The following is a 6,048-nucleotide window of genomic DNA, read 5'->3' on the forward strand; positions in this document are numbered from 1 at the left end:
TAACTGTCTTTTTATGACATTATCCAGTGTTTTATTACATTATAAAATAATACGTTATTAAATTATTCAGTTATAGGATAATGTTGACGTTGGCCCAATTAAATGCATAAATTAAATTAAAATTATCTTAATGTCCAGATTGATGAATGTCCTGTCTGTCTGACTCCCTGCCTGTCTGTCTGACTCCCTGCCTGTCTGTCTGACTCCCAGCCTGTCTGTCTGACTCCCTGCCTGTCTGTCTGACTCCCAGCCTGTCTGTCTGACTCCCAGCCTGTCTGCCTGTCTCCTGCTTTTCTCACACTCTTTACCCTTTGTACTGTGTGAAACTACACAGTGTCTTGCGGGAACCTGCACAATGTTATTACAATACATTATTTCTATACAGTATTTTGATATATTGTTCATCAAAGACACCATCCAGAAAATCATTCTGGACTGCACTAATTTGGGAAGGCCTGTTCTTGGAGAGAGATGGAAGGAGATGGACCATACTAATTTACATGCATACTTTGCGGTTCTTATCCTTGCTGGTGTTTTCAGATCCAATGGGGAATCACAGAATCCATGTGGGATGCAGAAAGTGGAAGAGAAATTTCCCATGCAACAATGTCTCTGGAAAACATCCACATTATTTCCATGATTATCAGCTTCGATAACAGAGACAACAGAACAGCTCGGAGGAATGAGAGACAAGCTAGCTACAATCAGGTCAGTGCAGAGAGACAAGCTAGCTGCTATCAGGTCAGTGCAGAGAGACAAGCTAGCTGCTATCAGGTCAGTGCAGCGAGACCAGCTAGCTGCTATCAGGTCAGTGCAGCGAGACCAGCTAGCTGCTATCAGGTCAGTGCAGCGAGACCAGCTAGCTGCTATCAGGTCAGTGCAGAGAGACAAGCTAGCTGCTATCAGGTCAGTGCAGAGAGACCAGCTAGCTGCTATCAGGTCAGTGTGGGACAAGTGGGTGGACTGCCTTCCCCTGTCTTACAACCCTGGGCCCAACGTTACTGTGCAGCTTATGCCATTTAGGGGCTGCTGCCCCTTCAGACAATACATACCGTCTAAACACGAAAAATATGGAATCAAGATCTGGGCTCCCTGTGATGTTGCTTCATCATATGCATGGACATTGCAAGTGTATACAGGGAAGCCAGATAGAGGAGCCCCTGAGAAGAACCAAGGGATGTGGGTTGCCCTGGACGTGACACAGAGACTCTGGCCACAACATCACATTCAATAACTTCTTTACTATTACAAGTTGGGACAGGAGCTCCTCAAGAGGAAGGTTGACGATGGTAGGAACAGTATGAAAAAACAAGCCAGAGATCCCACCTCAGCTGTTGAATACATGGAACAGGCCTATCAATTCTTCTAAGTTTGTGTTCACGGCCAACACGTCCCTAGTGTCCTACATGCCGAAGAAAGACAAACATGTGGTACTCATGAGTACGCTGCATAGGGATGGGATAATCTGTGGCCAGAAACATGTAAAACAGAAATCACAATAGATTACCATGCCACAATAGGAGGGGTGGACAATTTAGACAAGCTGGTGACTGGCTACAGCTGCAAAAGAAGAACCCTACGCTGGCATCTTGTGATATTCTTCAACATCTTGGACATCTCGGCGTAGAACACGTTTGTCATTTGGACGGTGTTGAATCCAGATTGGAACAGAGGAGACGGCTCTTTCTCGAGGAGCTGGGCAAGGCATCGGTAAAACCTCAAATCCAGAGGAGGCAACATATCCCAAAGACCCCAGCTTCTGCAGCCATTGTGATGATGATTCAGGAGGAGGATGCTGGTGCCCCATCCACCTGACCCACAGAACCAAAAACTCCAATACGGGAAGTAAGTGTGAGTGATGTTGTCACGTTCTGACCTTAGTTCTTTTTGTCACGACTCCTACCGAAGGTGGCTCCCCTTCCCGTTCGGGTGGCGCTCGGCGGTCGTCGTCACCGGCCTACTAGCTGCCACTGATCTTTTCCTCCCCCTCCTTTTCTGTTTATTAGTTACACCTGTTGTTAATTAGGTTTATTAGTTGGGCTTTATTAGCCAGCCCACCTGCTGGGTGTGCGGGATTGTTTCATGTGTACTCTTTGTACACGCATGTATGTCACGGTTGTTTGTGTACGTGAGCTGTGTTTTGGGACTGTTTAGTTCCCCTGTGTTTTGGGACTGTTTAGTTCCCCTGTGTTTTGGGGCTGTTTAGTTCCCCTATGTTTTGGGGCTGTTTAGTTCCCCTGTGTTTTGGGGCTGTTTAGTTCCCCTGTGTTTTGGGGCTGTTTAGTTCCCCTGTGTTTTGGGGCTGTTTAGCTCCCCTGTGTTTTGGGGCTGTTTAGCTCCCCTGTGTTTTGGGGCTGTTTAGTTCCCTTGTGTTTTGGGGCTGTTTAGTTCCCCTGTGTTTTGGGGCGGTGTATAAAGAAGTAGCGCTACTCTGAACTCTCTGTCTCCTGCGTCTGACTCCTTCCTCCACTACACCCCGGGCATTACACTTTTGTTATGTCTTTGTTTTAGTATGGTCAGGGCGTGAGTTAGGTGGGTTGTCTATGTTCCTTTTTCTATGATTTGGGATTTCTGTGTTTGGCCTGGTATGGTTCTCAATCAGAGGCAGCTGTCAATCGTTGTTCCTGATTGAGAACGATACTTAGGTAGCCTGGTTTCACTTTTAAGTTGTGGGTGATTATTTTCTGTGTCTCTGTGTTCCACACTGAACTGTTTCGGTTAGTTATTTCACGTGTTTATTGTTTTGTTTCAGTGTTCGCTTGTTTTAATAAAGAGCATGAACACGTACCACGCTGTGCATAGGTCCTCCGATCCTTACTACTCCTCCTCGTCAGAGGATTCACGTTTATCGTTGAAGGAATGAGCGTTACACTGAGGCCTGTACTCTGGAGCGGGATCGATTTGGAGGTGGAGGATCCGTCATGGTCTGGGGCGGTGTGTCACAGCATTATCGGACTGAGCTTGTTGTCATTGCAGGCAACCTTAACACTGAGCGTTACAGGGAAGACATCCTCCTCCCTCATGTGGTACCCTTCCTGCAGGCTCATCCTGACACGACCCTCCAGCATGACAACGCCACCAGCCATACTGCTCGTTCTGTGTGTGATTTCCTGCAAGACAGGAATGTCAGTGTTCTGCCATAGCCAGCGAAGAGCCCGGATCTCAATCCCATTGAGCATGTCTGGGACCTGTTGAATCGGAGGGTGAGGGCTAGGGCCATTCCCCCCAGAACTGTCTGGGAACTTGCAGGTGCCTTGGTGGAAGAGTGGGGTAACATCTCACAGCAAGAGCGGGCAAATCTGGTGCAGTCCATGAGGAGGAGATGCACTGCAGTACTTAATGCAGCTGGTGGCCACACCAGATATTGACTGTTACTGTTACTTTTGATTTTGACCCCCTCCTCCCTTTGTTCAGGGACACACTATTCAATTTCTGTTAGTCACATGTCTGTGGAACTTGTTCAGTTTGTCTCAGTTGTTGAATCTTGTTATGTTCATACAAATATTTATTTACACATGTTAAGTTTCCTCAAAATAAGCACAGTTGACAGTGAGAATAGGATTCTTTTTTAGCTGAGTTTATATGAGTGAGTGAGGTGTTAGTAAAATGTCTGAACTAAGTGTTTTCATCATTCTAAATTCCAGCCGGTAGCAATATATTGTCTATATTAACCATGAATACTGTATACTGTCTATACTAACCATGTATGCTGTCTATGTTGCTTGTAATTTATATAAGTCATTAGTATTAAGTATTTTTATGTAAATTGGTATGGCTGTATAGTTTTAAAAACCCAATCATGTTGTGGGTCCATCAGATCCATCAGAACATTGGGTGAATAACAAAAACATGAACACGACACAAGGGTTAAGGAAGGTGACAAGTGTTCTTTCATATATGGCCAAGATGTATTTATGTGAGACCTTTGCAAACAGGCCGCAGCTATTACAATGTCAGATGGTGAGGCCCAGACAGTGAAGCGCATTGAAGTGCCTCAGTTGGAATCCAAGAACAATTTCACAGGTTTATCTTTGTCCTCAAGGATAAAGGGAAGGGACAAAGACACGTAAACAAGATGGGGCCTCGGGTTATACTTACAGTAGCTGTTACTCTGTGACAATGGAAAGAACAGTGACCTCGGTGAACACAGGAGTACAGCTGCAGTTGTCTTGACATATTCTGAAATGTCCTATTGTCAACATGAAACCATATCATAGTGACAGCGCAAATTAGGAGGGTCCTTCTTGAATTGTGGTGGTAATGCTGTGCCTGGACTTTAGCACCATGTTAAAACACTTTAAAATGTAAAAATAATGACAATACTGTTATTTAATAAGAAAACAAATTAATAAGTAATTTATACTTGGGGCAGCAGGTAGCCTAGCGGTTAGAGTGGAGGGCCGGCAGGTAGCCTAGTGGTTAGAGTGGAGGGACGGCAGGTAGCCTAGTGGTTAGAGTGGAGGGCCAATAACCGAGAGGTTGCTGGATTGAATCCCCGAGCTGACAAGGTCTTCCCCTGAACAAGGCAGTTAACCCACTGTTCCCTGTTAGGCTGTCAATTTAAATAAGAATTTGTTCTTAAATTACTTGCTTGGTTAAATAAATAAATACAATTATACTGCAAAAACTACTGGGGGCAGATTGGCTTATCCCAATGCTGATGTGTAGATATGTAGTGACACGATTTGAGTAGATACTTATTTAATTAATTAAACAAAAGCATAATGTTTACAGAAAATATACAGAGAAAAAAAATCAACAATTCCTACAAAATAGTTTAAATAATTTGTGTCATGTCATTGGTGTTACATTGTGTCAGTGGTGTTACATTGTGTTACATTGTGTCAGTGGTGTTACATTGTGTTACATTGTGTCAGTGGTGTTACATTGTGTTACATTGTGTTACATTGTGTCAGTGGTGTTACATTGTGTTACATTGTGTCAGTGGTGTTACATTGTGTTACATTGTGTTACATTGTGTCAGTGGTGTTACATTGTGTTACATTGTGTCAGTGGTGTTACATTGTGTCAGTGGTGTTACAGCACAGGTTATTGGTGTTTTGGGGGGGCCACATTCTATGTTGCACAATACAACTTTACACATACTGTACCTGATTAAGATCAAATACATTTTCTGGTGGCTAAAAAATCTAATAGTTCACATAATTTCAGTTTGTGACAAAAGCAATTCTAGTGTTGAGAATCATTGTACCATTGAAACCACTGTGAAATATCTTTTCCGTAACCAAAAATATAGTGTTTTTCAGCTGTTTGAAGCTGGTGTACAAAACTGAACGTAAAAGATGCAAATACAAAACTTAAGAACGGGAAATAGCGGAGATAGAACAGATCTACCACTTATTAGACTTGCTTTCAATGAGAATGACAACTCTATAACAGATATTTCTATGTGAATTTGGTCGGGTCGACCAAAAAGCTACCTACTGCAGCTTTAAACTAGAGATGCCTTCCGCATCTGGCGAGGCAACAGGGAGACATCCCGAAAACTGAGCCCCCCCCCCCCCCCCCCCAAAAAAAGTTGTGCCCCCCCCCATTAAACATGTCAAAGAACAAAAAACTATTTCCTAAGCATTTTTATAAATCTCCTCAAATTTAGCACAGACACTTCAAAACCGTATTCCTTACTATTTATGATTTGACTGTCTTTTTCCTATTTATGCATGTGTTATTCAATGCGTTTCTATGTGCTATAGTAGTAAAGGCTAAATTCAATATTTGATCAAATACATTTTTTATCATTATACCTACAGGGGTCCTAAAATTAGAACTCAAATAGCTAAATGATCCATGGTATGAACATTAGGAGTGCTTTATTTAAAAGCACGATTACATGATACAAATGAACATGAGATTGTCATTCTGTCCTTGCTCAAACATGCATCATACATGGTGTGAGACTGACCTGCGGAGGAGGGTGCTAATTGTCATCATGAAGCCATAAACAAAGGGTTACGCACCCTGGGGGGGTTTTGTCCCCTCCTCTGCCCTCGTCGATAGCCTGCCTTCTACACACACACCTCTACTTCC

This window comes from Oncorhynchus mykiss, chromosome 20 (assembly GCF_013265735.2).
Source record: "Oncorhynchus mykiss isolate Arlee chromosome 20, USDA_OmykA_1.1, whole genome shotgun sequence".
Classification (NCBI taxonomy): Eukaryota; Metazoa; Chordata; class Actinopteri; order Salmoniformes; family Salmonidae; genus Oncorhynchus; species Oncorhynchus mykiss.